The sequence below is a fragment of the Schistocerca piceifrons genome, chromosome 2 (genome assembly GCF_021461385.2).
Source record: "Schistocerca piceifrons isolate TAMUIC-IGC-003096 chromosome 2, iqSchPice1.1, whole genome shotgun sequence".
Lineage (NCBI taxonomy): Eukaryota > Metazoa > Arthropoda > Insecta > Orthoptera > Acrididae > Schistocerca > Schistocerca piceifrons.
Genome location: NC_060139.1, coordinates 628,064,922 through 628,091,668, shown reverse-complemented (window position 1 = coordinate 628,091,668; position 26,747 = coordinate 628,064,922). Strand labels below are relative to the sequence as shown.

The 26,747-nt window shown below is 42.0% G+C and overlaps 1 protein-coding gene across 1 annotated transcript in view; it reads right to left on the bottom strand.

Annotated features, from left to right (window-relative positions):
* The window catches only part of LOC124777878 (clavesin-2-like), a 67,768-nt gene extending 41,462 nt beyond the window's left edge, over positions 1-26,306 (bottom strand). The window contains exon 1 of the mRNA XM_047253418.1: positions 26,272-26,306. The gene's annotated coding sequence lies outside the window, so the exon portion shown is untranslated. The remainder of the gene's footprint in view (positions 1-26,271) is intronic.
* Between the last annotated feature and the right edge of the window lie 441 nt (positions 26,307-26,747).

Genomic DNA, 26,747 nt, shown 5'->3' with positions numbered 1-26,747 from the left:
GAGTTAGAGAGAGAGTTTTGGTGGAGGGACAACACCTTCTGGGGACAGATAGCACCGAAACAGTGATCGCATACACGACTGCAATATGAGGAATCAGTCGAAACAGAACGTGGAGCCATCAGCTATTCCATCACTGTGACAGATGGTTTTAAATGTAGAGGTCGGACAGCAGTTTGGAAACTCTCCACAGCGTTACCAAACTCTTCCAGTTTCCTTATGTTGTAACTGTCTTTTATTTAAAACCATCCAGTGTGTGCCACGTGTTATGGTAGGTGCAGTAGCAACATGATTTTCACTGTGCAATGTCTAGTTTTCTGGGAGAGGAAATAGATCAGAACATGGTAATGTCAGTTTAGAACCTGACACAGACCGCTAAGTCGTGGCAGAAAAACAAAATGTATGGAAGTGTACAAATCGTGTTACAGCAGAAAAAAGCAATGTTTCAAACAATGACACAGGGTCACAGGGAGCGTCTATTGCGACTTACAGTATAGTCTGTGGGATACGGTCATCCTCCTACAGTATAAGTGATGAAACTTTAAACTGGTCTGTGCAGTGCATCAATACCTGTATATTTAATAGAATCATTACATGTGCTCGAAGCTGGCATGCATGCGGTATTTGTCTTCGATGTATGGGAGGAGAGAGATGCAGTAAAAATCTCGATCGGATGAATTTAGTGGAACAGAACAATGATGATGGAATGTTGGGGTGACAGACGTGAATGGACCCTGAGGGTTGTGGATCTGTAGTACCTGATTGTAGTTTGGAAATGTACCACAATGCCATAGCAAAACCCATGACCTCCCCCCAGTTCCCGTACTATACTACCTCGTCCTGCAGGACCAGGCTTCATTTCCATCGAATGGTCAAAACACAGTTCTGTCGCAGCAACTCAGCTTCGCCTGTCAACACACGGGTTGCAGAAGGTGGTAGATATAGCCTTCTCCAACTTTTACTCAGTTCCAAGTTACATTGGAACAATAACAGGCGCAAAGCTGCAGGGGCGGTAGCACAGGGTAGTTGCAAGATGCATAGGGGCTACCTAAAACCATGTTGGAATTTAACTGCAGCAGATAGGTTCTAGAAAGGTGGCTCGTTTAGAGATATGAGAGTGCCAGCAATGTGATTCGCTAGTTATTGTAATTATTGGAGGACTTCTCCATAGGATCCATTGCAGGTATGTGGTTGAATGGAAAGACTAGATTCCAAATCATATTCATCATTTCTAGCAGATAGCACAACACTAGAGATCTGAAAAGCTAGTGTACATTTCTTACGAGCTCAGTCAGCACACCATCAACTACTGTTTGTTATCCTTCTCAATCAATCATTGCCTATAGCTCAGTGGATATATCACAGAACCTCTGACAATGTATCGAGACAGAATACATTTCAAATACTGGAGAAATATCTAGAGGCGGCGGCGTGGGGGGGAGGGAGGGGGGTTGCAAATAGCTGTTTCATACCACATTCCTTAGCCGAATCACTTTCAAAATTCAGCGACTTTATTACGAGGTTGCATCGTGGGCTATGTGTAACCAGACTGCTGGTCTGATAATGTACACCCCTACGATCACCGTCTCAGTATTTGTCCGGAAAAACCACGTGATTCGTAGGTAATCCATAGTGGATTTATAAAGCCGATATAGCTTTTAACGTGGATACTTGTGTGCACATATAGACCAAGACTGCTTGTGACAGTAACATACAGTAGTTGTTAGGATCGGCTTTTCTAAAATAAGGCGGTTTGTAAGATGATTAAACATCTCTTTCTAAGACACAGTGGTGGCACTCGCAAGAAATACTTACGAGACATGTCCACCCATAGTTGATTTTCCGTCAGTATCATTTCGTATCGCCAGCGATCAGTTATTGACGAAGTATTATACATAGTAGTAGGAGGTGCGTGATAAGTTTGCCTTGAGCATCAGGCTTATACTCGTAAAGTATGTGTTTGTATTCCAATATGTGCAAAAGAAAGAACTACGTCAATTCGTAAGGAAGGTGTGGATTTGACCTCGAGTACTGTGATAGCAAAGGGAAGAGTACGTCAAGTCATAAGAATGGTACTGATATTTCTATTTCCAGAGCCACAGCCGTCAACAGGGTGTATTTCTGATACTTTGCTCATTGTCGAATGTCGTTCAACTGAGAACGCGATCGTAACATTTAGTTGCAAGTAAAGGGATAAAATATATATGTGACCGATTCTTAGGATGATGATTCTACCTGTGCGTGCTCGGCGTGCAGCGCAAGTGACCTGTGCAGGGATGATTCACGTTTCCTGTTAGCGGTAGGAGCTGTCCGAATGGAGAGGCCTGTTGGAGTGAAGGAATGTAGATGACGTAACCATGACGGCCCAATAGCGAACTAATACTTTGTATGTGTTGGATAGCTTTTGTGGTCGCGTGGAAATTTGAGAAGGTTGAATATGGAGGTGTGTTTATGGAATTGTGTTTGCACTGGACTATTATTCCCTCCCATGTAAATTGTTTGGTTGACTGTTTCTTCAGATTTCACGTCTTTATTTAGTTGAGAGAACACTGATTGTGATATATGCATTTAGCAGGTGGAAGACACTTTTGCTGGTTCTCTAGACACGAGAAACACTTTATTTGACTTTGTAAATAATAGGGATGAATTGGGATCTGTATCATCGCCAAGCAAGTGGAAATATCAGTTTACTCTTTTTTTTTTCGATGTGTTCACGTAAAGGTATTTGCAGACAGGAAAAGTTTCTAGTTACTCAGTAGTCTAGAGCACGCCCTACCTCGCTAAAATTTGGCGTTTGCAGAGAAATAATTTGCAGTTTATATCTTCGGAATTACGTTGCGTGAGTGATTGGTAGAATACTGCTGTATGCTTGATATAAATTGTATAACATTATGGCAACCATGCGAAAATACATGTGTTCTTGTACTCCAAGAGTCTGGAGATAGGTGTAGAAAAATAAGCACAGAAGCAGGTTCAGACCAGAAACAGTAACACAATTGTGCCAAGAGGGAACGAGCCCGAATTTGTGGTACAGTTGTGACTGTGATTTCGCTCCACTGAGGGTGGATGACCAATGACCTAGCAGGGAAGTATCTAGTGCTGCGAGGAGTGTATACAGTGCTGTCTGTCTTCGCAGTATATGTACGAATGACGTAAAAGGAGTGATTTTGTATGGCGCAGGATATGAATTGTATGTTTACTACATCGACATGGCATGCACTGATATATTGCTGGGTTGGCGATTGGTTACGCGCTCTAATATTCAAGCTCCTGTCCTCAGTGGTAGAGCAATGTAATTGAGTACAAGGTTTTCAGTATTTGACGATATGTAGGGGCACTTTGCAAGGTTTAATTGTTGGTGGAATATGGCGATCTGTGTAAAATAGTTTTCTGCCACTGAAACCCTCGTCTACAGAAAGAAAAACAAAGGCGGACAGTGCTAACACACTGGTGGCATCGATAATTGGGTGGGTAAATTCATAAGAGCGAAACATAATGCACAATTCATTCACGAGGCATCCTTTGTGTTGGGATATAGGAGTCTCTACACAGCAGTGAGAACGTTTGCATATCTTGAAAGCAGGAAGGGTAACACGTGGTGGACAGGTTGCCACTTTAGGATCACGAGGAAGAATGCATTCAACGTTTCTCTGCACTATTTTCGTAAACAAGTTTTGTTAGGGGAAGAATTTCCATGCATACAAGCCGAGACATCACAAAAGCTTCTACAAAAGCACACATTAAGTATTTCTGGAGCACCATACAATTCTCGAGAGTTCGACTTTGTTCTTATTTTAGATAGCCATGTGGCTTTAGTACACTGAGAACATTGCTAGATGGGCTTGCGATGGTATGCAGCTATGTCCAGCGATGTGTCAGCCGACCGTCACGCATGCCCCGTTACAATCGTTAGGGAGAAAGCAGCCTGTGCTATTCTGGAATGGATTTCTGCAGTGTCTGCGAGGGTGAGTCGATTGGCAATTAGGTCTTTGCTGGACCGCAGGTAGAGAGAGGGTTAACACCAGCAGCAGTGAACACATGGGGGGTGCGGACCAGGGGATGACTTGGCGCTTATTTAGACAGACATATGTAGTCAGTATAACACTCGAAGAACTTTAACTGTAGAGGTGAGTTTGCCATGCCATCGACAGCAGTATGAGAGTGATGGCTCGCGCTGGCTTGCGCCCGTGCGTGGCTTGGCAGATGCTGGTGCATCCCAACCTCTGGGAGTGTGTGTGGTAGCCTCCTGTGCGGTTCATGGACAGGGGGCATTGGGCGGTGTCCGCACATGTGGTTTCCGTGTCTGTTGTATTATTTTGCAAGCAGGTCTGTAGGCTGTGCTATGCATTATTTGGACAGTTTACGAGTTAATTTCGTGTCTGCACATCAGTGTAACGCATTATTTAGGAGGAGTTTTAATGTCTTTGTGCTGTGTACTGAAATTATTTCGGTAATTTAGGAGTTGTATGCGAGTCTACAGAGCGTTATTTCAGTAATTCACGAATAGTTTACAGGTCTGTGGGCTGTGTGGCTGGACCCCAAGCATGTATGAGCGTGTGTTTTGTATCAGTGTGATAAATATGCTATCTAAAACCATCCCTAAATAAACTGTTCCAAACTAAATAAAGTTCACACCTTCCTCTCTCCAGCAGTCCTGCGCAGGCTGAGTAATTTTCCCCTCCAGACAGCCATCTTGGGTTATGTCACGGAGTTGTACTGTGTGCTAGGTCAGTTGGACTCTGGACCCCATGGTGACTACACTTAATGTTGGTACTGCCTCTAATTTTTTAAATGAATAATGCATGTGAAACAAAGAGTTATGTCCAGCACTAGCTAAGTCCTCATCCCACCATTTGCTAGGACGAGGTGGCAGTTGGATGACTTAGGTTACTGGAGGTATCCCAATTTCCCTTTCTTTCCTGCCATTTTCTTAGGTTAGTAGATATAGCCCAATTGACCTATCTTCCCTCCAAAATTCAAACTTTCTGCCAGTTCCTAGGAAGAGGTGGTGGACAGATGACTCAGGTTTGTGGATGATGTCAGGCACTGTTGCCAAGTCTACAGACCGCCATCTTGGATGATGTCATCGTTGCCATCTTGTATACACCTGGCAACAATGGAGAGTGGGGCTGTACCAAGGTAGTCCCACTACAGTCGTAAAGTTCTGGATCTACTTGAAGATCGAGAAATTTAGCTTGGATGGTTTTGTGTATGTCCTTGGGATGATTCTGTCATATAGCCATATGAGATTGTGTGAGTGAGGCAGTTTTTGCCATTTGATTAGTGAATATCCAGCATCTAATGATGTGGTATTTTGTGATGGCTTCATCAAACCTCACTTGTTTTTGTTAGAAAACTTGGGTTATTCAAAAATGGCTCTGAGCACTATGGGACTTAACATCTGTGGTCATCAGTCCCCTAGAACTTAGAACTACTTAAACCTAACTAACCTAAGGACATCACACACATCCATGCCCGAGGCAGGATTCGAACCTGCGACCATGGCAGTCGCTTGGGTTATTATGTCGTGTCAATACATAGGAGCTAGTTCAAATGTCGTCAACGTTTCCGCCATTTATGACTGCGCCTTGGAGGTGGATGTGTTCTTCTACATCTACTTATATACTCCGTGAGTCACCAAGCGGTGTGTGGCGGAGGGCACTATTCGCGCCAAAGTCATATCCCCCCTCCCCCCCGTTCCACTCACGGATCGCGCGAGGGAAAGACGACTGTCTGAACGGCTCAGTACGAGTTCTAGTTTCCCTTATGTGATCATTGCGCGATTTGAAAGTTGGTGGTAATAATATATGCTCTATATCCTCGGCGAAGATAGGATTTTGGAAGTTAGTGAGCAGCCCCTTCCGTGTAGCGCGTCGTCTATCTGCAGATATGTCCCACTTCAAACTTTCTATGAGATCTGTAACGCTCTCGCAATGGCTATATGTACCAGTCACGAATCTTGCCGCTCTTCTTTGGACCTTCTCAATCTCTTGAATCAGACCCAACCGGTAAGGTTCCTATACAGACAAACAATACTCTAAGGCTGGACAAACTAAAGTATTGTAAGCAACTTCCTTTGTTGAAGGACTGCATCGCTTCAAGACTCTACCTATAAACCGCAATCTAGAGTTCGCCTTACCCGTCACTTGTGTAATCTGATCGTTCCATTTGAGATCATTTCGAATAGTCACACCCAGGTACTTGACGGATGTTACCGCTTCCAAAGACTGAGCATTTGTTTTGTACTCACACATTAATGGGGGTATTCACTTTGTTATATGCGGTAGGTTACACCTACTAATATTGAGAGATAAGGACCAGTCATTACACCACATACTTATTTTCTGCAAATCCTCAGTGATTTGTTCACAATTTTCGTGTGATACTACTTTCCTGTAGAGTACAGCATCATCGACAAACAGTCTAATGTCACTGTCCATACCATCCACCAGAGCTTTTATGTAAAAAGCAGCGGACCTATTAGGCTGCCCTGGGACACACCTGATGTTACTTTTGTTTCTGTTGAAGTCTCCCCATTCAGGACGACGTACTGCTCTCTGTCGGTTAGAAAACTTTCTATCCAAAAGCACATGTCATCGGATAGTCTGTAAGCGCGCACTTTTTAGAGCAAGCAACAGTGCGGAAATGAGTCGAACGCCTTTCGAAACTCGAGGAATATGGCATCAACCTAGGAGCTGTATCTAGAACCTGTTGTACATCATGCACAAAAAGGGCCAACTGAGTCTCGCATGACTACTGTTTCCTAAAACCATGCTAGTTTCTGCTGATGAGCTTCTCAGAGTCTAGAAAGGTCATTATGTCTGAACACAAAATATGTTCCATGATTCTACAACAAATCGATGTCAGTGAAATTGGCTGGTAATTATGTGCATCCGATTTTCTATTTTTTTTATAGATTGCTATGACCTGGGCCTTATTTCAGTCCCGTGGAACTTTCCGCTGTTCCAATGATTTCTGATAGATGATGGATAAATGGATAAGAATGGTTCTATAAAATCTTACTAGGATACCGTCTGGGCCAGATGCCTTCCTGGCGTCTAAGGATCTTAACTGATTTACTATCCCAGATACACTAAACATATGTCAGTCATCCTTGCGTTCGTTCGACAATTGAAAGGGAGAATGGTGTTGCAGTCCTCTACCGTAAACGAGTTTTTGAAAGATAGGTTTAGAATTTCGGCCTTCTGTTTATCATCTTCCGTTACATTACCCGTACTGTCAGCAGGAGAAGGTATTGGATTATTTGTAGCGTTCATAGATTTTACGTACGACCAAAATTTTTTGGTGTTATTTTTAGAATCTGCAGGTAAAATATTGCTTTCAAATTCGTTAAAAGGCTCTCTCATTGACCTTTTGACAGCTGCTTTCATTTCGCATAATTTCTGATTGTCAGCGGGGCAGTGACTACGTTTTATACGACTGTGCAAAATTCTCTGCTTTTTCAGCAACTTCCTGTTATGTTTGTTGAACCAAGGTGTGTCCTTTCCGTCCCCTATATTTTTACCAGGCACATATTTCTCTAGCACGTGGTGGACAATACCTTTAAATTCCAACCAAAGATACTCAATCAATATCTTTGTGTGCTGCGGTGAATGCTTGGAGCTGACTATGACGATATTCATTAATGACGCTTTCATTTGCTTTCCCAAACAAAAAACCTCTTCGCTGTTTCTTCGATTTTTTCCACTGACATAGAAGCCACTACGACATTATGGTCGTTAATACCTTCTTCTAGATTAATTTCCTCAAAAAGATCAGGTCTGCTTGTCGCCAAGATAGCTAAAATGTTCCCATCTCGAGTTGGTTTTCTAACCAATTGCTCAAGGTTGTATGTTGAGAGCGCTCCTAGAATAACTACACACAAGTCTTTGCTTCTGCCCCCTGTGATAGTTCTGTGTGTAGTTTCTTCTGATTCAGTCTTATGCAAAGTATCCGTTCCGCTTTTCTTTTTGCATACGTGTCTACCAGGAATTGTTGGAATAAACGGCGAGTGGAGAATGTGATTGTGTGTTTCAGTGTCTTTGATCATTAAGCGTTAAGCACAGAACTTCTCGGATGTGAAGGTTTTGTTTCTAGGACTGTTTAGGCCGGATTTGTTTTACATCAAAATGATATCCGTCCTCTCCGTGCAGAAATACTAAAGGACATCGGAGGGCATCATATGAATGCGGTGTCTCTGCAATGTGTTGTAGCCCTTCTCTTATTCGTTGTACAATTATGTCACGGCTTCTGTTTTCATTGTCCACTTTTACGATGACGACTTCGTCTATCTGAGGTGCATTGAATCGACGTTCGTGTTCTCGACGTGGTCTTTTATGGGCACGAATTATAACTTTAGCCATCAGAAATCATTCGGTTTCCTGGTGTTTTGCATATGTGAATCAGTTGATTGTATTCGTGTAAGATCCTCTGTACTCCTCGGACGTCTTCTCATCTCAATCCACTGATATTTGTGTATCGTTGACCTACATCTACATAGATACTCCTCAAGCCACCGCACGGTGCGTGGCGGAGGGTACAGTGTACCACTACTTGTCAATTCGTTTACTGTTCCACTCGCAAATAGACCGAGGGAAAAATGACTGTCTGTATGCCTCCGTATGAACCCTAATTTCTCTTATCTTACCTTCATTATCCTTATGTGCAATGTATGCTTTCCGTAACACGTGTTGTTCGAACCTACCAGTAACAAATCTAGCAGCCCGCCTCTGACTGCTTCGATGTTTTCCTTTAATCCGACCTGCTACTGATCCCAAACACTCGACCAGTACTCAAGAATAGGTCGCATCAGCGTCCTATGTGCGCTTTCCTTTACCGGTGTTGATGATGCTTGGTTTGTGGGGCACTCAACTGCACAGTCATCAGCGCCTGTACAAAGTCCCAATTTTTACATAGTCCATTTTCTTTTCACAATCCAATTAGTCACTATCACAAATGACGATGAAACGATGAGGACAACACAAATACCCAGCCCCTGGGCATAGAAAATCCCCAACCCGGCCCGGAATCGAATCCAGCACCCTGTGATCCAGAGGCAGCAACACTAGCCCCTAGACAACGATTGCGGACCTCCTTTACAGGCGAACCACTCTTTCCTAAAATTCTCCCAATAAACCGAAGTCGACCATTCGCCTTCGCTACCACAGTTGTCACATGCTCGTTCCACCTCATGTCGCTATGCAACGTTGCGCCCAGATATTTAAACGACTTGACTGTGTCAAGTAGGGCACTAGTAATACTGTATCCGAACATTACAGGTTTGATCTTCCTATTCAGCCGCATTAACTTACATTTTTTCCACATTTAGGACTAGCTGCCATTCATCGCGCCAGCTGGAAATTTCGTCTAAGGTATCGTGTATCTTCCAACAGCCATTCAACTTAAATACCTTACCGTACACAACATCATCAGCAACAACCACAGATAGCTGCCAACCCTGTCCGCCAAATCATTTATGTAAATAGAGAATAACGGCGGTCCTGTCACACTTTCCTGGGGCACTCCTGACTATACCCTTGTCTCTGATGAACACTTGCCGTCGAGGACAACATACTGGTCCTATTATTTCAGAAGTCTTGGAGCCATTCACGTATCTGTGAACTTATTCCATAAGTTCGTACCTCCTTTAAAGCCTGCAATGGCGCACCGTGTCAGATGCTTTCTGGAACACAAGAAATAAGGAATCTACCTGTTGCCCTTCATCCATAGCTCTCAGTATATGTGAGAAAAGGACAACGTGAGTTACGCACGAGCGATGCTTTCTAAAATCATGCTGATTCGTGAACATAAGCTTCTCGGTCTCAAAAAAGTTTATGATATTCGAACTGAGTATATCTTCAAGTATTCTGCTGCAAACAGAAGTTAGGGGTATTGGTCTGTAAATTTTCGGGTCCGTTCTTTTACCTTTCTTATTTACTGGAGTCACCTGCGTTTTTTTCTAGTCGCTTGGAACTTCGTGCTGGGCAAAAGATTCACGATAAATGGAAGTTAGGTTGGGGCCAATGCCAAGAGTACTCTCTGTAAAATCAAAGTGTGATTCCACCCGGATCTGGTGATTTATTTGCTTTCAAACCTTTCAGTTGTTTCTCTACGCCACGTATGCTTATTACTATGTTGTCCACACTGGACTCAGTCCGATGGTCAAATGACGGTTTGTTTGTTCGATTCTCCTTTGTGGATGATTTCTTGAACGTGAAATTGAGAACTTCGACTTTCCTTTTGCCATCTTCAACTGCCACAGCAGACTGGTCAACAAGGGGCTGAATGGAAGCCTTAGCCCCGCTTAGCGATTCTACATATGACCAGAATTTTCTTGGGTTCGGTTCTCTGCCAGATCTTTTGCTGAGCTGTGACGGTGGTAATTGTTGTATGCCTCGCGCATAGATATTTTCACAGATACACGAATGTCCACTAACCTTCACTTGTCGTTATTTACACGTTCCCTTTTGAACCGACAGTGCAACAGCCTCTGCTTCCTCAGTATTCGCCGAATCTCATTATTAAACCATGGTGTGTCGTTTCCATCCTTTATCCACTTACTAGGCACATAACTCTCCAGACTACGATTTACAATCTGTTTAAACTTTGCCCTTAATTCCTCTACATCCATCTTAGGCCTACCAGAGCTAAATGAGGCCAGTTCACTGTCTAAGTAAGATATTCATTACTGCTTATCTGCTCTATCTAGTAGAAACACTTTCCTAGCCTTCTCGATTGATTTATTAACTTTCGTTGTCATAGTTGCTACTATAATGAGCATGATCGATAATTCCCGTTTCTATACTGCCATCGTCGATAAGGTCCGGTCTATTTGTAGCTTCAAGGTCTAAGATATTTCCATTGCGAGTGGGCTGCCGAGCTTGCTGTTCAAGACAACTTTCGGAAAACGCGTTCAAAAGTATTTCGCATGGCTGTCTGTACCCCCCACAATGAATTCATAGACATCTCAGTTTATACTCGGCAGGTTAAAGTCACCTCCAACTAACATTGAATGACCTGGGTATGCACGCGCCATTGAGCGTAGTTTTTCTTTGAATTACTCTAGAACTGGCCGGATGGCCGGTAAAAACATCCAAAAATTAACTTGGTTCACCCACACCTGTTACTCGCGACCAGATGACTTCACTGTCACTCTCAACTTCGATCTCAACAGGGATAACATTTTTTTCAATTACAAAGAAAACTCCCCCTCCTATGGCCTCTAATCTGTCGTTCCGATATTCGTTCCAAGACCCGCTAAATATCTCTGAGCTTTCCACTTCGGGTTTCAGACAGCTCTCGGTCCCAAGAATAATTTGAGCGCGAGAACTTTCCTGGAGAGCAATAAATTCTGGAACTTTATTTCGAATACTTCGACAGTTTACTAATAAAATTGTGACAGTCGAAGTGCCTTTATTCTGAACGCCGTTTGACTTCCCTTACTGCATATCGATTGGCGAATGTTCATCAATTTCTGCATCTTTATTTCCGATGAAATGTATGTACTTGCAGAGATTATGGCCTATGGGGATTGTGGTAGTAATGATCCCATGTTGTGATAGATTTGTCCTTGGGTGGAGAAAACATAACCGATTGCATCTCTGTTAGTGTTGATCGAAGTGACACCGAAAGAAGTCATTTGGAAGCAGGCATTGCAGGCTTTTTAAATTTTGAAGAAAGTATTTTGATTCTAGAGTTTCCCATTCATGTAATGTAAAAACTCTTGCGGAGGCACTTCCAGTGGTGGTAATCGAATTTTCCCATTCATGTAACAGAATCTTGGTGTTTCTCTACTGAATTTTTTCGCTTTGCAATATTGGCAGATGTTATGCATTTTTCCGATTACGACGTGTTTTGTTTCTTATATTTTTTTCGTCGGTCGTAGTGGAAAGCTTTATTTGTGAGTTTGTACTGTTTGCTTGTCCTCGGCCGCTCTTCTCATAGGGTGATATTTTGATGGCTGGCTTGAGTTCGCAGATTTTTGTTATAAGATTGTGTCGCAATTCTTCGTTTCTTCAGTCCGTTCCTTTCGTTGTTCTTCGGTTTCTTTGTTTCTCACGGTGCTCATTCTCGTTCGTTGGCAACTTAAACGTGGTTCACGCTCTTCGTCTGTTTCGTTTTCTCGCTGTTCTTTCTGTTTTCGCCGTTTTGCTTCAGAACTGGCAAGATCTCCCCCTCTTTTACGTTCGGGCATTGCCTAAACTATAAATCAAATCAACTTTTTATCAACAAATATCCTAAGTACATTTTACACACTTTATTTTCGATGTATATTCAGTCACTGTGTAACTTTGACTGCTCACACTTCACTGTTTGTTTTTATTCACTCACTGCACTGTTTTTTCGGTTCTTCCCGTCGTCACTGATAAGAAACAGACGTTAGAATTCACGACGGCTCTTGCTTTATACACCCCTACCAATGGGTAGCCCCATCAGTGACAAAATCCAGAACATACCAAAAAGGCTTCGAATGATCCACAATGCTCCAAAACATTCCACAACATTCGAGAGTGTTTTGGAATGTTCCACAATGATCTGGGATGTTCCCGAACATTCATGGAATCTTCCCGAATATTCCAGACTATTCCCGAACATTCCAGAACATCCCGGATTATTGTGGAACATTCTGGAATGTTGTGGAATGCTCTTGAATACTTTCGAATGTTCTGGAATGTTCTAGAAATTTCTTGAGGGCGAAACCGCCCAGCCCTTGTATCTTCAAAAGCACGTCTTTCAGGTAAAAAAGCGAATCTTCTTCATGGATGGGGCATAAAACACCCTTGATCGTACCGGGGCTCGTTTTTCAGTTTTAGCAGCACGCACATTGTGCATTTACTTTAATTATATATATTGATTACGATACCAGAAGAAAAAGAATGACATTCATTACACCGCATTAAGGTTGTGTGTAGCACAAACAGTGGTTCACAATACTGCAACCAATAGTTTCGATCAACTTATCCAGTGACATAAAATGCCTATCAGACAGCAAAGTAGAATCTGAAACTGAACTGTAAACGTTTCTCTTTGACATCATCTCCTGTTCCGCAGAAGAATATCTATCATTGTAAAGCGTAGTTGCCTTTCACATCACTTCCTTCTCATTTTGGTTAATAGAAATACATAAGCAAAACCAAGTTGCATTGACGAGGCCAAATGTGTCGTATTACTAGAGCAAGTACGCACTAAAGGACAGAATAACGTTCGAATTGCCTTCCTGACACTGTGTTATTCATTTAAGCAATGTCATTTTTAGTATTTAAAACCATTGTTACCCGCACTCGACAGAACTAATGAAAAAGAAGCAATCGTAAACGGTAATCCGCCAATGTTTTGGGCTATTTAAGATAGCGGCAAGCCACGTCCACTCTGACTTCAAAACAACGTACAGCGTAAGCTATAGAGCAATCTCCCTTCTTTATTGACCTCCATGGACATGTCGATACCAGGGCATAAAGTCTTTGCTAATTTCATTTCGTGTACTCACAAGGGAGGATAACGATATGTTGCGCAAATTATATTCATACGTAGCACAGTTAAAAGAGCAACAAAATATACACACACCACAAAAATTATTGCTGCTATAGACTATTAGAACAGGAGATATCACTCGTCAAAGCTACGATGAGAATACTCTATACTTAAGTACGTTGAGAGAGAGCTCTGACAGCTGGCAGCGCAGTTGCCAGTATTCGACACGGACGGGCAACGAGCCAGCAGCGGTCGCTCAGCATTACAACACCGAGGCGTTGCCCCGGTAACGTAAACAAAAGCTCACTATCTTATTGGCCGTCGTGGATGCGCGAAGCACCTGCGCCAAGGCCACGTCAACTGTCAGAGCTCTTCTCTCGCCGTACGCACTGTACGTATGAATGATTTGTTACACAAATGGATCATTTGAGACAAATAATCGATAATATGACTTGAAACACTATAACATAACTTTCTACACTATCGGAGGCAAAAAAATATGCTCAGCAATAAAACAACATGGTCAAAGCATAGAAAGTTCTCACAGTGTGAATATTTGATGAAAACGGATTGGTCACAGTTATCATGGAAGCCATTAATCCATCTTAGAAGCAGTAGTCCAAGAGTATTTGAAATTCACTAGAAAAGTCTTTGGTGTAGCCGCACTGAAAAAATGCAAAACTGATGGAGTTAGAAAATCGTCCCGTCGAAAACTGGAAAAACACGAATGTCTGAAGGCGTAGAAGTGGTCTTTATGCCACATGTGAAAGTCACTAGCAAAAGATACCATAATTTCATGAAATTTTTGCATGAGTGGAACGTTCCTCAATGCCTACATACTTTGCTGGAATCGGCTTCTTGATGAATTCAATGCCTTAATGAACTGCAGAGTTGTATAGTTCGTCACGTCTAATGGCTGTGCAGGAATCAACAAAAGTATGCTTGAGTTTTTTCTTGTATATATGGTCACATTACTTGTCCCAGCACCGATATAGGGACATACAAATGGCGTAGCACCCTACCATCCATCACAGTCCCAGACTTTATCATATACCTGTAAGTGGGTGTGACAGCCGCTTTGAATCTAACCGCACCAAAGACTTGCTTGCTTTCCTTCACTGCCAGAGTTAATCCAGATCGTAACTCTGTATCAGACCTTGATTGGTCGGCATTATTTACTTGATCTGGTGACAGACGTTTTTCCTGAATGACAGACCCGACTTCTCTCACGAATTGATAAGCTTTTTGTTGAATATCAGAATCTCCTTCAAACAATTGCTTGCCAACTTTGTGAATTATTTTGTAACAAACAATCTTATGGATGGGTTAAACAGGTTTAGAACGCAAGGTATATTTTTTTATTACCCAAGCCGTTTGATTACGTTTATCACAAAATATTGCTCCATAAATTGGACCATTATGGAATACAGGGAGTAGCTCACAATTGGTTCACCTCTTACTTTAACAATAGACAGAAAAATGTCATTATTCACAGTGTTGAGAGTAGCTGTGATGTGGGGTCTGAGTGGGGAACGGTCAAATGGGGGGTGCCTCAAGGATCAGTGTTGAGGCCACTCCTGTTCCTTACTTATACATATAACTGATATGCCCTCTAGTACTACGGCTAACTCTAAAATATTTCTGTTTGCTGATGACACTTGCCTGGTAGTAAAGGAAGTTGTGTGCACCACTGGCTCGGTTTCAAATAGTGCAGTCCATGACGTAAGTTCATGGCTTGTAGAAAATAAAATAGCGCTAAATCATAGTAAGACTCAGGTTTTACAGCTTCTAACACACAATTCAACAAAACTTGATGTTTTAATTTCACAGAATGGGCAAATGATTAGTGGAACTGAGCAGTTCAGATTTCTAGGTGTTCAGATAGATATAAACAGCCATGGAAAGCCCAAGTTCAGGATCTTGTTCAAAGTCTTACTGCTGCCATTTTAACAATTTGAACAGTATCTGAAGAAAGTGCTTGTTCGACACGAAAATTAGTCTACTTTGCTAATTAAAAAAAAAAAAAAAAGTTCAAATGTCTGTGAAATCTTATGGGACTTAACTGCTAAGGTCATCAGTCTCTAAGCTTACACACTACTTAACCTAAATTATCCTAAGGACAAACACACACACCCACGGCCTAGGGAGGACTCGGACCTCTTCCGGGATCAGCCGCACAGTCCATGACTGCAGCGCCCTAGACCGCTCGGCTAATCCCGCGCGGCTTGCTAATTTTCATTCGCTTATGTCGTATGATATTATATTTTGGCGTAACTCTTCTCATTCTAAAAGGATATTTTTTGGCCCAGAAGCGGGTGGTTCGGGCAATAAGTTCGCGAACATCTTGTCGACCCCTGTTCACGACTCTGGGTATTTTGACATCTTTTACTGTCGCTTCTTGTTAACAATATCAGCTTATTCCCAAGAATAAGTAGCTTTCAGTCAGTTAATAATCTGGAGACATTCAGCCTTCATTTGGATCGGACTTCCGTAACTCTTCTGCAGAAAGGTGTGCAGTACACTGCTGCATCCATTTTCAATAAGCTACCCCAAGAATTCAAAAATCTTAGCAGTAATCCACGCGCTTTCAAATCGAAACTGAAGAGTTTCCTCGTGGGTCGCTCCTCTATTCTGTTGAGGAGTTCCTTGAAAAATTAAAGTGATTCTTATGTTATATTGTTGATTGCGTTTACTTAAACTTAGGGCTTGACTTTTTTTGCTTTCATAAACATTTTATTTTTATGTGTTATTACTCTTATGTTGTAATTTCATGTACTGACACGTTCCATGACCTTGGTGATTTGTTCCTCAATTTGGTCCTACGGAACGTGACATGAAAATAAATAAATTCTTACATTAAAATTTGTTCACCTAGGACTTGGAACCTCTGAACTGAAGTGAATTTTGAGGATCAATTCTCTTCTTTATTTTCAGTGGCCAAAGTCTCAATGCATGTCATGTATTACTGCGTTCCTCTGTCTCTTTGCTATAAAATGATCACGTAATTCACGATTTATCATATCCTGCAGAATTTTTGGATTTGACGAATGACGTTGTTTTAGCCAGTTTTCAAAGTTTTTTAACACAGTATTGCTCTTTATTTTCCTTGTGGAAACTTCGTTCGCCTTCTTGGGGGTGATGGCTGATAACATGAACTGCTTCTTCCAAGAAAATCCGCCACTTGTGACACTGCGTTTTCCCTCACTTCCATGGCACTATCATTTTCTTCATCTGATGCCTCTTCAGCCGTTAAAAGTATGGTAACTGCTGCTATTACAGCATCTCTTCTGTCAACTGGTGCTTTATTTGTTCATGAATAACACACTCTTCTTCTGTAGGTACATCTTCTGCAATACCAAAATACTCCACCAACAGTTCCGCAATTATTGCCTGTCTCACTGTCAAGGTGGAAACACTTACTAATTCTGTAAATCAACTTTCATACCACAAAGATAATCTAATCTACTCTAATAGCGAACACCAACACACTGACTTGTTTGCGGTCATTGTGCTGCTTGTAGAGCGATACGTATATGTAGACGTATTTAGTGGAGAGGAGAAACTTATTACTGTCCCGTCTATTCCTCCCTCTCCTGTCAGTACCGTTGCAACACAGCAGCTAAAACTTTACAAAGAGTTTTTATTTCTAGTCAGTACCGAAACAAATATAATTTTGTTCTATTCTCCGAGACAATTACCGTGACTGCCCCTTGTCAGATGGACAGTAAGTGTGGGTCCCAGATAGGCACGTGAACAATATACGCACATGTGAGTGTTTCAGAGAGGACGTGTAGTTGGGCTCGAAGAAGCCTGGTGGAGTAATCGACAAATCGTTCAACATTTGAATGGGACCGATGCCCCTATTCGACGATGTTGGCAGGAATGTGTGAACCATGGCCGAAGACAGTGTCACGTAGGAAGCGGTCAACCTGTCCTAGAGTGACGACAGAATGAGACGATCGGGCAATGGTCAGAGAGGCACTCCAAGCCGGGATTCATTGTCATCGATCGGACGTGCAACTGGTGCTTGAGTAACCACAAGGACTATTAATAGGCGGCTCACAGAAAAGGGCCCAGTTCATGGCACCCCTTGGGCTGACTACCATCGACCTCTGTACACCTACAAGCCTGTCTTCAGTGGTGTCGGGTACATTCGGCCTGGAATCATACTGGCGGGAGTAAAATTGTATTCAGTGATGAGTCCCACTTCGAAATGAGCCCCGACGACCTGCGAAGATGTGTTTCGAGACTCCCTGGACAATGGTGCCATACCAACCTGACGGTCACCTACCATTTGGCCCAACAACTATGAGTGATGATTTGGGTGCCATTTTATTTCACAGCAGGACCCATGTGGTTATCATCTGCACCACCCTTAAAACACAGCGGTACATCGACGATATTCTATATTCCGTTTTGTTGCCCATCATGGGAAGACATCTTGGACTTACATTTCAACATGATAACGCCCACCAGCACATGATGAGAGTTTCTACTGTTTGTCTTTGTGCCTGCCAAACCCTACCTTGACCATCAAGGTCGCCTGATCTCTCCCCAATTGAGAACGTCTGGTGTATTATGGGCAGGGCCCTCCAACCAGCTTGGGATTTTGAAGATCTAACCCGCCAATTGGACAGAATTTGGCACAATATCCCTCAGGAGGACATACAAAATCCTATCAATCAATGCCAAGTCAAACAACTGCTTGCGTAAGGGTTAGAGGTGGACAAACACATTACTTATTTGCTCAATTTGTGAAGGTCTTTCTCTTGAATAAATCATCCTATTTTTCTGCAGTTGTAATCATTTTTGTGTCCATACATTTGCATCAAGTATAACAATTTCAGTCACATTCAAATAATTCTTTCATAGTGCGTCTTTTTTTGTCTTAGAGTGTATTTAATTATGGGTTTATACTTTGCGACATGAATAAAACTGATGCCGTAGTTCAAGCTATTTGTTCCCTGGCTGTAGTCAGATGATTCATATGGTGTGTATTCTAAGTCATCGGTGGAGCAGAATGCAGATCCTCCCGCCCCCCAGTACGCAGAGCTCACATCAAAATTCAGAAAACCAACGGCAATCTACAAACAATTCTATGAATCCAAGTAATCCATTGTGTATTATCTTTCATAGCCCAAGTGGAGCATTGTCTTTTCAGAACAAAATACGTATGTGGCTACATACCGAAAGGATCTGATATCACATTACATCCAGCAAATCGGTAAAAAAATTTCCAGGCACGTTTTGTAGAAGACCACCTTATGTAATTTTATTTAGTTCTCTGTGGTACAGTTGTATATCCGTATTTCATAAAGTATCAAACGCGGTGGCCAGCATTTCTGCTGCAGTGTCTTTGGTGAGACAAGAAATGTAACTGAGTTGTTTATAGAAGCCTGTCTTTGTGCAATGTAAATAAACGAAATGTTTATTGCAGTAGTGAAATATTCCAACTTAAAACGACTAAAGATAACACGTTATGGGCCCAGTTTCGCCTAATTGTCGTAAGTGAATTTACGGCTCGAAACAGTGACGAAAATTTGTAAAAATGCGGCTGTGTGTGCTTAGAGCGAAAATGAGTTGTTGTGTAACCTTCCGCTGAACAGTGTCTGTGCAAGTAAGTGTCAAAACTACCACCAGCAAAAAGAGTTGTCAGATTTTGAGGTTAAAGTGTCGCCAACTGGGTTCTGAGCAGATTACAGTCAACTGAGTATTGAGTAGGGTACAGCCAGCTGAGTTTTGAGGTCAGAAACATCGACACTGAGTTTTAGGTTAAAAAACTTGTATTCTTTAAGTAACTTTAGGCTGCATACTGTATTCTGATATGAAGTTCTTCAGAAATTAATATGTCAAAGAGTATTAAACCATTGACTGGAGAAGTAGATTGCCCACGTTGGAAAAGGAAAAATTAGAGATATGCTGGATTACCATAAAGATGCATCAGAAGTCATTGATATGATGTTCGTGAAACTCAAACCATTGGAGGACGGCGCAACAGATATAGAAGCCAAAAAGCAGAAAGAACAGTTTGACTACTATCGAAAGACCAACAGTTACGCGAAGTGTATCATAAATAGCGTAAATTTTCCCGTCGCCAGAAATTCCGTCACGCCACTAAGTTTTAATGTTATGCTAGTAGACAGCATACAGTTTAGATCTCCTCTGTTATATTTTGAATACATTTCAAACTAAGTAGCGCCATTTGAGTCCTTATATCTATTTTACACACAGTATGGTATGGCTAGGGACTGTGCTTGTTGTGAGCTGACACAAGGAGAGTTGGCTGCTGTCCGTAAACAGCTGGAAGCTGCGTTAGCTACCATCGACAAGTTTCTAGCTAATGCTCAAAGTTGCGATGACGTCGGGACGACAGTGACGAAGCCTGCGACACCCTTCGGTGCCACTGGAATCCCCTGGTGATCCGGACGTCGTTGCGACTTCTGATACGCAACATCTGACCGGTCTGTCCTCACTCCAGAGTGGGTGGCAGACAGTGGTGGGTTCGTGTGTCACTGGGCGGAAGGCAAAAGAGGGAGTAGGCCGTGCGGCTGTCTCCCAAAGTCTTAGCAACAGGTACAACATGCAACCCAGTGTTGATAACTCTGAGCCAGCATAGGATGCCTCTCCTGTTGGACCAGCGATCGATTTTCCTGCCCAGTCCGGACAAGTACTGAGAGTGGGTATGCTAGTCATTGGGAGCTGCAATGTTAGGCGGGTGATGGAGCCCCCAAGGAGATAGCAGGCAAGCCGGGAAAGAATTTCAGTGTGCATTCAGTATGTTTGCCGGGAGGTCTCATCCATGATGTGGAAGAGGCCCTGCCGGCGGCTATCGAGCGCACTGGGTGCAATCAGCTGCATGTAGTGGCACACGTCGCCACGAATGATGACTGCTGCTTGGGTTCAGAGGCCATCCTTCGCTCTTTTTGCCGGCTGGCTGATTTGGTGAAGGAACATAGCAACGCACGCGGAGTCCATGGTAAGCTGTCTATTTGTAGCATCGTACCCAGAGTTGATCGCAGATCTCTAGTTTGGAGCAGAGTGGAGGGTCTAAACCAGAGGCTCAGACGACTCTGCGACGGTAACTGATACGAATTTCTCGACTTCCGCTATCGGGTACAGAATTGTAGGTTTCGCCTTAATAGGTCAGACGTGCACTACACGCAGGAAGCGGCTACTAGGGTAGCGGAGTACGTGTGGTGTGCACATGGGACTTTTTTTAGGATAGAGAACCCCTCCCTTGGGATCACAGTCAATTTGAATGTTAAATCAGCTACAGTGACCTTAGAGAATCTAAGTCCTTTCAGATCAGAGATAGAAAAGATTAATATGAGTTTAGGAAGCTGCACGAGCATCCAAGGAAAGGTCCCAGTATTAGTATCGCTTCTAGGATGATATTTTCATTCTACAGCGGAGTGTGCGCTGATATGAAACTACTGGCAGATTAAAACTGTGTGCTGGACCGAGATTCGAACAGACATGGGTGCACGAATGGCAAAACGTAATTTTTTCGGATGAATTCAGGTTCTGTTTACAGCATCATGATGGTCGCATCCGTGTTTGGCGAACTCGCGGTGAACGCACGTTGGAAGCGTGTATTCGTCGTCGCCATACTGGTGTATCACCTGGCGTGATGGTATGGGGTGCTATTGGTTACACGTCTCGGTCATCTCTTGTTCGCATTGACGGCACTTTGAACAGTGGACGTTACATTTCAAATGTGTTACGACTCGTGGCTCTACCCTTCATTCGATCCCTGCGAAACCCTACATTTCAGAAGGATAATGCACGACCGCATGTTGCAGGTCCTCTACGGGCCTTTCTGGATACAGAAAATGTTCGACTGCTGCCCTGGCCAGCACATTCTCCAGATCTCTCACTAATTGAAAACGTCTGGTCAATGGTGGCCAAGCAACTGGCTCGTCACAATACGTCAGTCACTACTCGTGATGAACTGTGGTATCGTGTTGAAGCTGCATTGGCAGCTGTTCCTGTACACGGCATCCAAGCTCTGTTTGACTCAATGCCCAGGCGTGTCAAGGCCGTTACTACGGCCAGAGGTGGTTTTTCTGGGTACTGATTTCTCAGGATCTATGCACCGAAATTGCGTGAAAATGTAATCACATGTCATTTCTTGTATAATATATTTGTCCAATGAATACCCGTTTATCATCTGCATTTCTTCTTGGTGCAGCAATTTTAACGGCGAGTATTGTAGATGGAAACAGTTGCCGAATTTCACTCTGTGGGCTCCATACGTCAGTAACGTCTGAGCATGTTAGGTGCTTCTATTAATTTTTGCATAGTAGTAGAAACTATAGATGAATTATTCAACCGCTTGACTTTACATAGCACAATGTCTCAACTGGTAACATCGTTTACCTCTTGACTTCAGATAGTAGTGGTTCCTCAAGGCCACACGAAAGCGCACTACGTCGACACCTCGTACGCCGTATGTTCCCGAGCGTCATTCATTCAAAGGAGTGTCAAATGTTTACATACTCTACTTTGTCTTACTTTCAGACAAAACATACCATACCGGATTTATTTTTCAAAATTTTTGTGTATTTGAGCTACTTATTTTCATCTATTGTGATGAAAAATCCAGTATCAATGTAACACGAATCCTTTTGGGAATAAATAAATAATAACAAAATAACAAAGTAACGACGAAAGTAGTGAAGAGTAGTGGGAAAGAGAGTAACGTCTTCCTTGACATTAAAAGTATGGTTACACAGGACGGTCGCAGGAAGCAAGATATCGGAAGTAGAAAGTGGTCGGCAAAAAGAGCTTTCTTCAATGTAAGATCTCTACCTTGCAGGAAGTGAGGAACAAGTTCCTGAAAGTGTACAGCATTGTTTGGAAGCGAAACGTGGACCACAAGAAATGATGAGAAGATGTAACTGGAAGCATATAAAAATGTGAACCTATCGAAGAATGTTAGAAAGTAGCTGTACAGATAAAGTAAACAGAATTCCGAAAACCATTATGATGCGTTAGAAGTAAGCATAGCGTGTCATTTACAGTAGCCATAGCTGATCCTGTATCTGTCTCGTATAAAGTAGGGCCAAGAGGGAATCCCTTCTATGTCGGTAGCGCTGCTCATAACGACCGATCATGAGTCCGGCACCCTTGCCCTTCTTCGGTATTTTTCCGAGAAAGTTCCGTGCACTTCTGCCGCTTGCTATCGTTTGCCAAAAAGTTCGTTTCGATAAGTTGAACTGTTCACAAAATAAAAGGGCGTTAGTTTTAGATGGTGAAAATCTTACGAAAATTTACACTTTAGCTGAGTTGAACTATTAAGAATACTCAGAAACGAAACAGAGACAGTACCGGATTAGCCACGTGGCAAGGGTTAGCAAATGCTACAGGTCCCGCACATAAGAGAGCCCCGCACCCGGTTGTATTTATATATATAGATATAGATATGAATGGCATTCTACCCACCGTCCAATGGAAAGACGGTAGAGTCCAAATCTGCAATAAGTAGTAGTAATTTTAGCTCATTTCTAAAAGTGATAGCTAAACACACCATACATTACATGCGTAAGTTGACAATTCCGCACAACTTACAGAGGAATTCCCTGATGTTGTCCGAACTAGTCGTAATAACCGGAAAAACAGGGTGCTATTATCACAGGCCACCGATGGCACAACTTTTTTGCTGAAAATACCTTATTCTTACGTTTTTTAGGGTGGGAAATCCAAATATGACACTTCAAAAACTGCATTACCCACCATTTCTTCACATTTTACAGTTAAATTTATTAAATTAAGCGATTTTTTAAAGACTTTAACAGCTTTTAAATAGTTAAAATAATATAAAAAGGAGGTGTAACGAATGTAGATAACGTTGATAGCACTGCTGAAAAACATTTGCTGGCTGAAAAGGTCGATTCTATTTTTATATTACAGATGGTGTTTTGTTTACTGTCAACCTAACCTCACTTTCCCATTTCCTGTATATGTGCTCAGTACAATGTCAAATCGTGGTTGTAAGACCACTGCTGACAGTTTTTGTTATATTTGTGGTGAATCTGTGATTAAAAAACACCAAAGAAACATTACAGACTTTGTGAAAAAGGTTTATCTATCATACTTTGGATCTAAACTTGGTGATCAAGATAAATCTTGGGTGCTGCATAAGGTATGTTATGTGTGTGTTGAAGATCTGAGAAAATGGTCCAAAAAGGAGAAAAAAAGCCTTTAGATTTGCTGTTCGTATGATATGGAGGGAGCCAAGAAAATATTCTGATGATTGCTACTTTTGCAGTGTTGATATTACTGGTCATAATTCGAAAAACAAGAATGTAATAAGCTACCCTAACCTTCCGTCTGCCATCCGACCGTTGGGGCATGGAGTAGATTTGCCGGTCCCTGAACCACCAGATGATTTAAATTCTATTCCAGCAGAAATATTTTCTGATGTACTACCTGATTTAGATGAACCAGATGGCGATGAATTCCATTGTAATACAGAAAGTCTAGAGCCCAGATTGTTTACTCAGACCAAGCTTATCGATTTGGTTAGGGATCTTGGCTTAACAAAAGAAAAAGCTGAATTGCTTGGCTCTAGATTGAAAGAAAAGAACTTATTGGCAGTTGGAACCAGAATATAGATGTATAGAAAGAAAGAGCAGTAATTTTCCAAGTTTTCTCAACAAGAAGGTGATTTAATGTACAGCTCAAACATGCCTGGTCTGATGAATGAGTTTGGTATTGAATACAAAAAGGAAGACTTGAGACTGTTTATTGATTTCTCCAAAACTAGTTTAAAGGCTGTTTTATTACACAGTGATAACATGTATGCATCTATAACTGTTGGACATTCCGTACATAAGAAAGAAAGCTATGAAAACCTAGAAATAGTGCTAAATAAAATAGGCTATTCTGCTCATGGTTGGATGTTATGTGGCGATCTAAAAGTAACATGCACGCTCCTTGGTCAGCAAGGTGGCTTTACCAAATTTCCATATTTCTTGTGTGAATGGGACAGTAGGGTTAGCGATCGATACTGGTGCAGAAAGAACTGGCCGGTGAGGGAGTCTTTAAAACCTGGTGAGAAGAACATTGTACGCAAAAACCTTGCAGATCCAAAAACCTACTCCTACGACCTCTACATATAAAGTTAGGCCTAATGAAACAGTTTGTAAAGGCTTTGCCCCGTAAAGATGGGTCATGTTTTAAGTATCTCTACCAAAATATTCCACACCTTTCAGAAGCTAAACTAAAGGAATGCGTCTTCGTTGGACCTGACATTAGAAAATTGAGGTCTGATGTTAACTTTGAATCCACAATGACCTTAAATGAGGAAGAAGCATGGGTATCATTCAAGCAGTCGTTACAAAGTTCTTAGGACATGAAAAAAAAACAACTAGAATATGTTTCTATTATAGCTACAATGTTAAAGAAGTTTAAAACTTTAGGATGTTTAATGAGCCTGAAAGTTCACTTTTTGAACAGTCACCTTGATTACTTCTCGGACAATATGGGAGATGTTAGTGAGGAGCAAGGACAGCGTTTTCACCAGGACATTAAAGTGATGGAAAAACGCTACCAAGGCCGCTGGAGCACCAACATGATAGGGGACTACTGTTGGTCACTTCACCGAGAAGTTCACCAAGCAACTCATCGTAGAAAAAGCTACACAAGAAGCTTCAAAGAAAAAAGAGAAAGAAAATACAAACCAATTCCAGCTGACAAGTGAAGCCTCTATTAACATATATCATTATTTTAAGTAGCTCACTGTAAATACAAACCACGCTTATTTTGTAACAAAGCGTTTCATTAATTTCCCCGTTTACTGTATAGCAAAGGATTTTTATACTACATAATAAAAAGCATATTGCTCGAAAACTATGGCTGATACAAAAAAAACTAAGGCTAGATTTGGATTCATCTCATAAAAATCTATAAAGATCAGCTATCAAAATAAAAAAGTTGTTCCAAAAATTGTTTTCGTTGGCCTGTGTTACCAGTAAGAATGTAATTAATGGATAGCATTTGCTACGGCCTTGCACTGACCCAATTCAGCACTGAAGACATTTGTTTTCTGTGTCGGCTAGGCCATCTGTAATATCATGCATATTTTCGTCTAGAATGAAGCGTAGCAGAAATGAAATACGTATACTGATAAACTCTAAACTTAGACAATTGTATCATGATTTCACATCTTCACTTACTCCGAGAGAAAATGTTCAGTGTTTATCAACAAAAAAGTTCGTTTGAACGTTGCAATGCTTCATTAAGAACGAGTCAAGTAAAGATGAAAGCAACTTGCATTCCTTTGATATCAGACACTATGTAACTGGATAAATACAGTGAGATCTAAGTTTTATACTGAAACTCAAACCGCACTAGTGCCTAACATTTCGAGTGGTATAAAGCTTTGCTAACCACAACAGACACAGTAAAACTCAGCCCAATTCACCTTAATAAACTGAGCTATGTGATCAGAAAAAAGGGAAACTAATAGTTGAGATTAATGTGCTAGCACGGGGGACCAATTTAAACATTGTCTATAATAAGGTTTCAACGTCTACTGTAAGTATTTTGAGAACGATGTTATTTATGACCAGTGGAACAAGACCATGCTGTGCATGTACTACGAGTTTTATTTAAAATTTACTGCGAGAACTTTGATAAATCTAGCTCATCAACAGCCTCCCCCCCCCCCTCTTGCTCTCTCTCTCTCTCTCTCTCTCTCTCTCTCTCTCTCTCTCTCTCTCACACACACACACACACACACGCACGCACGCACACACACACACACACACTTATGCACATACACATAGACGTCAGACGTACCTGTCAAACAGCCGGTCACGCTGTTAGCGAGAGACTCATCACTGGACGCAGCACTACGGATTATCTCCAGTGCTGCTGAGCCTGTATCGGCAGTTTGCGCATGCGCAGAATGTATCTTAAAGTCGGCAGTCGTCTGCGGGAATTGTGATAAGCTTTCAGGTAGCTGTTCTTGCAGTACACCTCAAAGATACTGTATCGCGATTTCAATTAGCTAGATGCTTATCGAATCTGCCCCTTTTCTCTCAGGCCATTCCAACTAGCTGAATCGATTCAATAAAAGTAACAGTGCAGACTTGGAGCAAGTTAACGACGTAGACAGAGTAACAGATTACATAGTCATTCTTATTTTTCTCTTGTGTCTTTGTCCCAAATCGGCGCAGGTTCGGCACGGTTATTTAACGGATGTAGCATGGCTAATTTAAGCGGGACGAAATATGTGTACCTCAACTATCTGCGTATAGCGTTATTCATGTGAA